General features: G+C 44.5%; 1 protein-coding gene and 1 long non-coding RNA gene across 32 annotated transcripts in view; both read right to left on the bottom strand.

Annotated features, from left to right (window-relative positions):
- CDH13 (cadherin 13) overlaps window positions 1-11,618 on the bottom strand; it is a 1,446,594-nt gene that overhangs the window by 168,072 nt on the left and 1,266,904 nt on the right.
- Window positions 7,190-11,399, bottom strand: LOC146402176 (uncharacterized). Its single transcript, XR_014805361.1, has 2 exons — window positions 10,270-11,399; window positions 7,190-10,170 (listed from the first exon to the last, which is right to left on the bottom strand). It is a non-coding gene; the product is annotated as an uncharacterized LOC146402176 (long non-coding RNA).

Consider the following 11,618-nt stretch of genomic DNA (forward strand, 5'->3'; position numbering starts at 1 on the left):
GTGAGAGGGGCAAGGAGGAGGGAAGAGGTCCTGGGTTAGCAGCTCTGTGCCACTGAAGGAGGGAGGAGCACCGAGGCCAGCTCAGTGTATGATGCACCGGAAGTTGTAACCACTGGCCAGTGGGCGATTTCTCAGGATGACTTCCTATATACAAAGTACTGGCCCCAGATGTAACAACATCCTACAGCAGCCTTCGGACATGCTTCAAGGGATTATGTGGGTGGTCCATTCACCCCTCCATTTCTTCACAGATTGTCCAGAATGCAATTCTCTACATCCAAACTTGGCAAGTTTCCACTATCCTCCAATGTCCGTTTCAAATGCCAGTTGCTCTTTGAAGGCTTTAGCGACATCGCTGGAGGAGAATTCCGCAGAGCCCTTCACACAGCTTCCTGTAGCTCACATCACATCACGCCAAATGTAAAGCATAGATCTCTGCCCCCTCTTCCCTGTTGGGAGGTGCTTGGAGGCTGGAGTCATGTTTTAATTATTTGCTTTTGCTATCCTGGGCCATACCATGGACTTTAGAATCAAAATAAAGACAAATTTCAGCTCTGTTTTGTCACAGCCAAGTGACTGGACAAATCACATCCTTGCACACCCAGGTCCTTTGCTTCTGCAAAAGGATGCAATCCTACCTTTGCTACAGGACTCCTGTAAAGGAGGAGTGGGACGTCCCTACACACCATGGCTCACGGGACCCGGCGGACAGAGCGTACTAAGGGGAAACTGTCGTTAGAGTCAAATCACAGAATAGTTGCTCAATCAATCCTGGCAGGTATGCGAGCTTTTAAATCAAAGCAATGGAGAACGGCAGCTTTCAAGGTGAAATGAGACTTATGTCCACAGCCTAGAGTGGTTGACTGGTGGCCACAAAAAGATATGTCCACATTTGAACCCCCCAGTACCCGGAAACGTGACTTTATTTGGAAAAAGGGTGTTTGCAGATGTAACTAAGTTTAGACTCTCGAGATGAAGTCACCCTGAATTTAAAGTGGGCACCAAATCCAAGGACACGTGTCCTCATAAGAGACAGAAGAGGAGAATACACACACGGAAGAGAAGGGCACGTGAAGCAGTGATGCCGCCTTGAGCCACAGGAAGCTGGAGGAAGCACGCGAGGATTTTCCGGAGAGCCTTCAGAGGGCACGTACCTGCTGATACCTTGATTTTTGACTTGTGGCTCCAGGACTGTGAGGAAATAAACTGCTGTTGTTTTAAGTTAGCCAGTTTGGGCTACTTTGTGACAGCAGCCCTAGGAAATTAATACACCTGTTAAGTGCAAACTCTACCAATGGTCCTTCCACTCACGGAATGGAGCACGTGCCTTACACTTAAGAGTTCTAACTGATATGGATGATCTGAGGTCTAGTTAGGGTCCTTGGGAGTTTGACATTTTTAAGAGTGAGCTCAATTTTCAGGGAACTCTGTCAGCTATGGTCGCCACTCACACTGGCTGTCAACACACTCTCTTAGGTTAGTGATGGTTCTCCCCAGGGGCGGGTAAATGTCCCAGGGCAGGTGGTGAAATATCTCCACCCTGAGGTCCCCTGGATGCCCCAAGGTGTCCTGAGGCTGTGCACCTTGGAGCAGAAAGTGGGGGTGGGAAGAATCCACTTCTCCTTTGATGGGAAAACCAGGGAGTTCAAGGAAGGATGGCAGAGTCTTCACTAGCTGTTGGTCTCTGGGACTCTGAGGGCACAGACTGCTCTAGAAACCTGCAGGGTAAGTAAGTCCATTCATTTCATTGGGAGTTTTAACTACATGAACTTTTAGCTGCTAGCATGAGGTCTGGGTCCTATGTGGGCTTGGTAAGGTTGGGTTTCCCTGAACACTGGTGTGTGCTTCCCAGAAATGGAACTCAGCAGTGGTATGGTTTTCAGACAAGTCATATCTTAGCCTTGGTTTACCCTTCAATGCAGTGGGCATGGGGGTGGGGTAAGTGAATTCTGAGGCCACCCTCCAGCTTTTTTTTTTTTTTTTTTTTTTTTTTGCTTTTTAGGGCTGCACCTGAAGCATGGAAGTTTCCAGGCTAGGTATCAAATCAGGCGAGCCTACACCACAGCCATAGCCATGCCAGATCCGAGATACATCTGTGACCTACGCCAGATCCTTAACCCACTGAGCGAGGCCAGGGATGGAACCCACATCCTCATAGATATTAGTAGGGTTTGTTATTGCTGAGCCACAATGGAAACTCTCTATTCCTATATATCTATATCTAGAGCTATCTGTTTATATACTATAATCATGTATTATTAAATATAAATTTTTACTCATATATATATATGAGTATATGCGTGGCTGTTTAAAAGTCTCCATCTATTTACCTATACACACACACACACACACACACACACACACTCTCAGTGTGATGGAATTACAGATATATGTTCTTTTTTCACCTATTGTTTTGGGTTATCCATATTTATTATTTTTTTCCTACTAGAAAAATGTATTGCTTGGGTTACAAGGCAAAACCTTACATTTCAAAAGGCACAGTGTTAAAAAAAGGAAAACAACAAAATAAACACAGAACCTCTCCAAAGTGATACTTACAACATTAAATCTATACCCTCAGAATATTTTTTTTTGTTCCTTTTAAATTGTATTTTGGGCCCAGTGGAGAAAAACATATTAAGCCGAGAGTTGTGTAACCCAGAAAATGTCTGTATAAAGAAAAACAGACACGGCTGAGCATCGTTCTGCTGAAGCAGGCTGACTGCCCAGGACACTGGCCGTGGTCCCCTCGGAGCCAAGCATCCGGAGGCTCTGATGCTCTCCTTTCACTCACATCTCAGCAAACCCCCCAACCCCCACGTGACCCCAGTGTGCAGATGAGGAGCCTGAGATGCAGAGCAGCTTCCTTCATTTATTTCTCAACCCTAACCCTAACCCTAACCCTAACCAAATGATCTCTGAGGGCCAGTGGAGGGCCGTGTGTTTGTTTAGCATTGGGGATAGAGCTGTCACAAAGACCCCTCTTCATGGAGCTTATCTTCTGGGTGAAGAAACAAATGCTAATAAAAAACCAACAGAGATAAATGCTATGGGGAAAAACTTAAATTAAGAGGGGGATAGGAGTTTCCGTCGTGGCGCAGTGGTTAACGAATCCGACTGGGAACCATGAGGTTGCGGGTTTGGTCCCTGCCCTTGCTCAGTGGGTTAACGATCTGGCGTTGCCATGAGCTGTGGTGTAGGTTGCAGACTCGGCTCGGATCCCTAGTTGCTGTGGCTCTGGCATAGGCCGGTGGCTACATCTCCGATTGGACCCCTAGCCTGGGAACCTCCATATGCCGCGGGAGCGGCTCAAGAAATAGCAAAAAGACAAAAAAAAAAAAAAAAAAAAAAAAAAAAAAAAGAGGGGGATAGAGAGTTCTGGAGTGAGGGTGGAGGCTTAGGTTTCAATAAGGTGGACTGAGAAGGTTGCATCTGATCAAAGCCATGAAGAGACCAAGGAGGAGTCCCAAAGTGTCCTGGGAAAGAACCGAGGCAGATGAATTAGCAAGTGCAAAGGTCCTGCGGCAGAGACATGTGGGAGGGCTATTTGAGCACGAAATATTTTAAAAACACTAAAAGTAATTCTTGAGGACTGACTTTGGATATTTTTGCCCTCCTGCTCTACTGATGTTCAAGGTGGTAGGTACCTGTTTAAAAGAGGAGCAAATACTGAGGAAAGAGTTTTGGACAGATGACAGGGCTATAAGCTTTATGAGGGCAGAGACCATACCTTCCAAATGTCCCATATTCATTTGTTGGATGAATGACTGAATATACTTGTGATTTTTATAAAAGAGAGAAAGATTTTCATCTCACACAAAAAAAGAAAAAAGCATGTTTCCCTCAATGCCAGCTGAAATGCAATCTGCCCAAATTTCATTATAGATCTAAAATCAAAGGCTGGGATTTTAACAACAGAAAAGTATTTTAAAAATAAACAGAATAAATGACACTCTCTATGGGGAATGCACTTTTCTTTCTTTTATAAACACGAACTCCCACAAACAGAGATCTGTCATCTAACAGGGATGTTAAGTGTTGCGATTCGGCCCAGCAACCAACGCAAACATTTGGCAGTTCTCAAACTTCTCATTACACCCACTGCCAACATCGTGGGGCTTTTAATAAGAGAGCATAAGAGAAACGGGGAAGCAATGAAGTAGACAGAAATGAAAACCGGGTGGTGCACTGATCTGAGACTTAGGACCCCAGTTAATCAATTACCAAGTTGATCGAGTCTACAACCTTAAATTGTTCATGTCTATCCTCCCCCCCCCCGCCCCATGGTCTCTCTGAGAGCCAACTCGCCACTTCAAGTACATTTTCATGACAATTATGTTTCTAACACTCAATTCTTTCTTTCTTTTTTTTCTTTTTTTCTTTTTTTTTTTTTGTCTTTTGTCTTCTTAGGGCCACACTCACAGCATAGGGAGCATAGGGAGGTTCCCAGGCTATGCCACAGCTACAGCCACAGCCATGCAGGATCTGAGCTGAGTCTGCAACATTTACCACAGCTCAAGGCAATGCTGGATCCTTAACCCACCAAGCAAGGCCAGGGATTGAACCTGCATCCTCACGGATACTAGTCAGATTCATTAACCACTGAGCCATGATGGGAACTCCCTAACCCTCAGTTCTGATCACTCTGTGGCTCTGCTCTAAATCCTTCTGTGGCTCCCTATTGCTACCTGGACACAGCTCTGTGGAATGACAATTGAAGGCCCTTGGAAATTTGTCCCCTTCTACTTGCATTTCTTTTCTTTTCTTTTGCTTTTTAGGGCTGCGTTCATGGCACATGGAGGTTCCCAGGCTAGGGGTTGAATTGGAGCTACAGCTGCCAGCCTATGCCACAGCCACAGCAACGTAGGATCCCAGGCACATCTTTGACCTACACCACAGCTCACAGCAATGTCCGATCCTTAACTCACTGAGTGAGGCCAGAGATAAAACCTGCAACCTCATGGTTCCTAGTCGGATTTGTTTCTGCTGCACCACGATGGGAACTCCTCTACTTGAATTTTTACTATGCCTTCCTTCCTTCATCATCCACCAGCAACACTTAATCACTGGCCATGGTTTCCTAGGCAGGGCAGATTCTCTCCACCTCTATGTCTCTGCAAGCACCGTTCCCGTTGCCCAGGACAGCCTCCATCCACATTTCCTCCAGGCAGGCACCTACTCGCTGGTTGAGTCTCAGATCCCATGTGACTCTCCGGTGAAGCCTGCCCTGATTCTGCCACATCTAATCGAGAGAGTCTCCTTTTCTAGTCTGACACTGTTCCTTACTTGTGCCTACATTTAATGAATATATCCACCTGATCTCCATCTAGCCTGTGAGTTTCTCAAGGGCTGTGATCTCCGCCCATCAGTATAATTCTTTTTTTTTTTTTTTTTTTTTTTTTTTTTTTTTGTCTTTTTGCCTTTTCTAGGGCTGCTCCCTTGGCATATAGAGGTTCCCAGGCTAAGGGTCTAATCGGAGCTGTAGCCACCGGCCTATACCACAGCCTTAGCAACATGGGATCCGAGCCACGTCTGCAACCTACACCACAGCTCATGGCAATGCCAGATCCTTAACCCACCGAGTGAGGCCAGGGATGGAACCCGCAACCTCATGGTTCCTAGTCACAGTTGTTAACCACTGAGCCACAACGGGCACTCCAATTCTTGAACATCGTAGGTGCCTAATAAATACTTATGACTGGAAGGAACGATCGGGTATGACGTCAGCCTTGGGAAACTCTGAACGTTGGTGAGTCGCTGTCCCCTGGACCAGCCAGGATCCACCTCTGGCTGAGGTCATAATAACTCGGTGTGATGGAAATGGAGTGGCCTTGAGAATCACATGAGATGCACCCTGTTCCTCCCCTTACCACCTGTGTGGACCTGGACAAATCATTTCACTTTCTTGGTGCTCTAGTACCTTCTCTGAAAATGGGAGTATCATCATCTACCTTGAAAGGCTGTCATCGCGATTAAGGAAGGGGACGCCTCCCCAGTGTTCAGCAAAGCATGTCGTAAACAGCATCGACTAGCTGCGTATGTTGACCATGGGGAAGTTAACCTCACTAAGCCTGTTTTATCATTTGGAAAAGAGGGGGGATAATAAGACCTGCCCCATAGTGTTGCTGTGAGGACTAAAGGATGTGCTACATGCACCATGGAGAACATTATCGAGCATTTACTTGTATCATGACTGCATCCAGGATGCTCTCTTATTGGGCCACTTATCCCTCTCTACTGTGCCATATGTTTATGAAGCTGTCACGAGTCAGGGATCACCTTTGTCTCTTCATCGTCACATCCGTGACACCTACCTATTGTCAGGCACACAACAGAAGATCACTAAACACACGCAGACCCAGTGGGTGAAACAACTGAAATGACGACTGACCTCTGTCTCTCCAAACCATTCCCGTCCTTGAGGACTCTGCTCAAGTGTCGCCCGGCGTCCTGAAATCCACCCCTACCTCCTGTTGCAAGTCTTCCGCTTTTGCAACTCACCACACTTGCGTGTCTCTCACATTTTCCTGCTTCCCTGCAACATTTCACGGACCCTGACACCTTTGATGGTTATTTACATTTCAACTAGCCTGAAAAATGGGGTGTGCCCCTGCATCCAAGTCCCTTCGAATGAGCTCTCAATCAGTCAGACACTCGGGGCTGGTCTGTCCCCTGGTGCCCTAAGGCCCAGCGCATTTTACCATCAGAAAAATGCTCTGTGGCTATGAAGAATAGATCATTTTATAGGGTCTGAGAAAAGCAAGAATGGCTGGACATTTTTCCCTATCCAGGAATGGCTGACCAGTGATATTCTCACAGATGTACCATTTAAACATCCTCATAACACTCTGGGGAAAAAAAAATCTACCCAAATCCACCAAGCATAGCTCTCTGCAGCATTGAAGATTGCTACTTTTTAAGCCAGCGGCACCCACATTAAAAATAAATGCTTAGTCGGAGAATATTTAATGACATGGAAAATGTTTCTATTACATTGTTGAGAGGAAAAAGCAGGTTACTAAACTGTATGAACACAGGGATCCCATTTTTGTAAAAAATGGACTTATCTATACACAATTTTAAAACCGGGCAAGGAGAATTATACTCAGCAGATATTAACACAATTATCTCTAACCGGTGTCGTTATGCAATTTTTATTTTACTCTTTGCCTTCTTTTCTAATTTTCAATTTATTTTTTATAATGCACATTATTTAGTGGTTCAGAAAAAGAGTAAGTTTTATTACTTGAACTGAAAGGCGAGGTTAAGGCGTTCTCTCTCTATGGGATTTTGGTGGGATGTATTATGAGGTGTGTGGTTCTGGATGTGGCCGCTTATCCTCGTCTCCTCCTCATGTCTTGGGCATCAGCACAAACCCATGAGTCCCAAGACCCAGGTTTTGCTTGAAAGCAGACAACTGTTTCCTTGAACCAAGAAGTGGCAGTCGTGAGCAATTCCAGGAGCAGTATCTGCGAGGCCCTCGCACTGCAACCGAAAAAGTGTACTATAATAAAGAACACAGGCCTGGCGTTGGCTCTTGAAATGTCAGTGTGCAGCCCTGCACATCTATATCTCAGCAAACACACAGACTTCTCCAGAGAGCCAGGCTCGACAGCTGGTTGGGGTGCGAACCAAGAATTCGATTAAATGTTAATTGGCACTGAGGTGTGACATGGGGGTCCTTTAAAGGCTGTGCTGGGAAACCTTGCCTTTTCCTTTTCCCAGCTTTGCTTCCTTTAACGTGGTCATCCATAAATCATGAGGAGGATCTGGTCAGTAAGCACAGGCTGATAGGAGCTGTTTAACTCTCTCCTGCCCCAACACATCCACGATCCACCTGATGTCCTATACCCGTGAAAGCACCGGGATGCCTAGTGTTTGGATGGAAGCGAAAAATTGCAGCCAGTCAATGGGCTGATTCCAAACATCCAGGTTTTCAGAGAAATAGGAATTAGTGATCAACTAGAGAAGCACTTGGTTGTTTGCTTCACAAACGCTGTCTGAATGTCCGCCGCTGGGTTTATCAGTGATTTTGTCATTTAAAATACAGCGAAGTGGCTATTATCAAGAAGGTGGAAAGAAGACCTGAAGAATGGGAGAGGATATTTGCAAGTCATATATCTGGTAAGAGTTTACTATCCAGAATGTAAAAAGAACACTTACAACTTAACAACAAGATATCCAGTCCATCTACATTTTGGAAAGGACTTGAATGGATATTTCTGCAAAGAAGACATACAAATGGCCAATGAGCAGATGAAAATATGCTCAACGTCAGCAGCCGTTAGGGAAACGCAGGTCAAAAATCACAGTAAGGTGCTACATCATACCCACTGGGGTGGCTTTAAAGAAAAGAAGAAAATAAGCATTGGGGAGGGTGTGGAGAAACTGGAGCCCTATACTTCACTGGTGGGTTCAACAAGCACTTGAAACAATGCTCATCATCACTGATTATTAGAGAAATGCAAATCAAAACTGCCAGCTCACACCAGTCAGAATGGCCATCAATAATATGTTCACAAATAACAAGTGCTGGAGGGGCTGTAGAGAAAAGGGAACCCTCCTGCACTGTTGGTGGGAATGTAAGCTGGTACAGCCACTATGGAGAACAGTATGGAGGTATCTTCGAAAACCATACATAGAACTATCATACGACCCAGCAATCCCACTCTTGGGCATATATTCAGACAAAACTCTCCTTAAAAAAGACGCACGTACCTGCATGTTCATTGCAGCACTATTCACAATAGCCAAGACATGGAATCAACACAAATGTCCAATGATAGATGACTGGATTAGGAATATGTGGTATATATACACAATGGGATACTACTCAGCCATAAAAAAGAACAAAATAATGCCATTTGCAGCAACATGGATGCAAATAGAGACTCTCATACTGAGTGAAATAAGTCAAAAAGAGAAAGACAAATGCCATATGATATCACTTGTATCTGGAATATAATATATGGCACAAAGGAACCTTTCCACAGAAAAGAAAATCATGGACTTGGAGAACAGACTTGTGGTTGCCAAGGGGGAAGGGGAGGGCGTGGGAGGGACTGGGAGCTTGGGGTAAATAGAATCAGAATGTTGCCTTCGGGATGGATTAGCAATGGGACCCTGCTGTGTAGCACTGGGAACTCTTGTCTAGTCACTTATGATGGAACATGTAATGTGAGAAAAAAGAATGTACACATATAAGTGTAACTGGGTCACCATGCTGTAAAGTAGAAAAAAAATATAAATAAATGATTTTAAAAAATGGTCCTGCCACTGTGGAAAAGTGTGATGGTTCCTCAAAAAGTTAAATATAGAATTACCATATGATCTACAAATTCCCCTCATGGGTACATACTCAGAACTAGAGACTCTCATACCGAGGGAAGTAAGTCCGAAAGAGAAAGATAAATACCATATGATATCACTTATATCTGGAATCTAATATACAGCACAAATGAAACTTCCCACAGAAAAGAAAATCATAGACTTGGAGAATAGACTTGTGGTTGCCAAGGGGGAGAGGGAGGGATTGGGATGGGTTGGGTTGGGAGCTTGGGGTTAACAGATGCAGACTACTGCCTTTGGAATGAATTAGCAATGAGATCCTGCTGTGTAGCACTGGGAACTAGGTATAGTCACTTACGATGGAGCATGATAATGTGAGAAAAAAGAATGTGTACATGTATGTGTAACTGGGTCACCAGGCTGTACAGTAGAAAAAAATAATGTAAGGGGGAAATTTAAAAAAGTATAGAATATAGGGTCTCAAATGAATATGTGTGTACAAATGTTGACAGCACCATTATTTAGAATACCCAAAAGGTAAGGACAACCCAAATGTCCAACAGTGGATGAATGGATAAATGAAATATAGGGACATTCACATGGAATATCACTCAGTTGTTTAAAAGGAATTAAATATTGATACTTCATTCTACCATGTGGATGAATCTTGAAAATATTATGCTAAGTGAAAAAAGCTAGACAGAAAATGTCACATACTGTATGATTCCATTTATAGTAAATGTCCAGGACAGATAAATCCATAGAGACAGAATGCAGGTTGGTGGTCACCAGGGAGCATGGGAAGACATTGCTTAATGGGTCTAGGGGTTCTCTGGGGATGGTGAGAATGCTGTGGAATCAGATAGGGGTGGTGGCACAGTACTGTGAAAGTACTCAATGCTACTGGATTGTTACTTTAAAAAAGTTAATTTTATGGTATGTGAAATGCTGTGGAATCAGATAGGGGTGGTGGCACAATACTGTGAAAGTACTCAATGCTACTGGATTGTTACTTTAAGAAAGTTAATTTTATGGTATGTGAATTTCATCTCTATAAAAAGAGATGATAAAATGCCTACTGTGAGCTAGTTGCCAGGGCTACAAAGGTGAGTAAAACAGTCATGGTCCTGCTCTTATGACTCTAGTCCAGTGTGGGCAGGCATTTGGGTTAAGTTCCACGTGTGAAATGACAGATGAGGGAGGGGGGTGGGGTGTCATGAAAGCCCCTTTAAGAAGGATATGAGCTTCTCTAAGAGACCAGGGAGGCTTCTCAAGGAGCTGATGGTTGAAGTGAAATCTGGAGAAAGATCAGCAGACAATGTGGGTAAGGGGATGGCTTGGGCAGGACGTTCGGGGTCTAGCCTAGCATGTGCAAAGGCCCTGTGGTGGCAGTGGGTAAGGTACCAAATAGTCACACAGGTGGAGGGTAGAGAGGGAGGGAGCTGTGGTGTGAGAAGGGGCTGGACACAGGAAGCCAGACAGGCCAAACTTGTAGACTCATGGGTGGGCTTGGGAGGGTCTGCAGGGAGAAACAGGACTTCCAGGGGAGTAATTTAAGGAGAGGATCATGTGATAAAAAGATCATTCTGGCTGTACTGTGGGACGTTTGTCTTTTTTTTTTTTTTGGTGACAGCTTTATTGAGATAAAATTTATATAATTTACAATTCACCCATTTAAAGTATACTATCCAATGGTTTTTAGTGTATTCACAAAATTGAGCAACTATCATCACGATCAATTTTAGAATATTTTCTTTCTTCCCTTCCCTTCCCTCCTCTTCCTTTCCTTGCTCTCCTTTTTACAGCCACATCTGTGGTACATGGAAGTCCCTGGGCCAGGGGTTGAATCTGCAGGCCTACACCAAGGCCAGCAGCAACGCCGGATCCCCAACCCACTGAGTGAGGCCAGGGACTGAACGTGCACCCTCACAAAGATGACGTCGGGTTCTCAACCCACTGAACCACAACAGGAACTCTTTAGAACATTTTTTATCACCCCAAAGAGTAACCCCATCCCATCAGCAGCCACCATGCATCAGTTTCCTGTGGCTGCTGTAACATGGTACCACAAACTGGGTGGCTTAAAGCCACAGACATTTATCATCTCATAGTACTTCGTTCCTTTTTATGGCCACAGAGTGCTCCACCCCCATTTACATATCCACTCATGAGAAGATGGACATTTGGACTGCTCCTGCTTTTTGGCTATTATGAATAGTTCTGCTATGAGATTCATGGACACAATGTCATGTGGCCCTTGTTTTCATTCCTTTTTTTTTTTTTTGCCATTTCTTGGGCTGCTTCTGCAGCATATGGAGGTTCCCAGGCTA

Source organism: Sus scrofa, chromosome 6 (assembly GCF_054392235.1).
Source record: "Sus scrofa isolate SSC_HxYL_T2T_F1_AM1 chromosome 6, Sscrofa_HxYL_maternal_Yorkshire_Landrace_v2.0, whole genome shotgun sequence".
NCBI classification, from domain to species: Eukaryota; Metazoa; Chordata; class Mammalia; order Artiodactyla; family Suidae; genus Sus; species Sus scrofa.